The following is a 904-nucleotide window of genomic DNA, read 5'->3' as shown; positions in this document are numbered from 1 at the left end:
CTTTAGACTGAAGCTTTAGACTAACATTGCATGATTCCTGGAATTCTCATTAAGAATTTTGATACCTTTATGTTCTTTTCCACTTAATTTTCGAAAAATCCAAAAAAAATTACAAATCATAAAAAAAAAACCAAAAATATTGTATGTTTCTTGTTGAGACACTAGTCTCATGTTAAATTTGGTGTCAATTGCATATTTCTGTTCTTCTTGAATTTTTCATGTGTCTTCAGCGATCTTCAAGTTGTTCTTGATGATTTACTTGCTCTGATCTTTAAATTCTATTGTCTTGAGTGTTTTGTTGTTTCTCATATGCATTCTTATTTTGTTAGTGTCAATAGTATACAAACTTCTAAGTTTGGTGTCTTGCATGCATTGTTTATTTGATCTTAGTTTCATTTTGATTATTCCTCATTGCATGCATTGTTTATTTGATTTTAGTTGCATTTTGATTATTCCTTACTATTAAAAACTCAAAAATATTTTTAATTTGTGTCTTTTCAAGTCAATAACATAGAGAATTGAAGATTCAGACCATACAGCAGAGAAATTACACAAAAAAGCTGGGCGTTCAAAACGCCCAGTAAGGAAGGCAAACTGGCGTTTAAACGCCAGCCAGGGTGCCTGGCTGGGCGTTTAACGCCCAAAAGGGTAGTGCTTTGGGCGTTAAACGCCAGAATGTGCACCATTCTGGGCGTTTAATGCCAGGATGGTACAAGAGGGAAGATTCTATTTTCAATTCAAATTTTTTCAAGTTTTCAATATTTTTCAAAATCAAATCTTTTTCAAATCAAATCTTTTCAATCATATCTTTTTCAAAATCAATTTCTTTCCATTTTCAAAAATACTTGCTATCAATTAATGATTTGATTCAACATTTCAAGTATGTTGCCTTTTCTGTTGAGAA

This window comes from Arachis duranensis, chromosome 5, assembly GCF_000817695.3.
Source record: "Arachis duranensis cultivar V14167 chromosome 5, aradu.V14167.gnm2.J7QH, whole genome shotgun sequence".
NCBI lineage: Eukaryota > Viridiplantae > Streptophyta > Magnoliopsida > Fabales > Fabaceae > Arachis > Arachis duranensis.
This window is presented reverse-complemented; position numbering follows the sequence as displayed.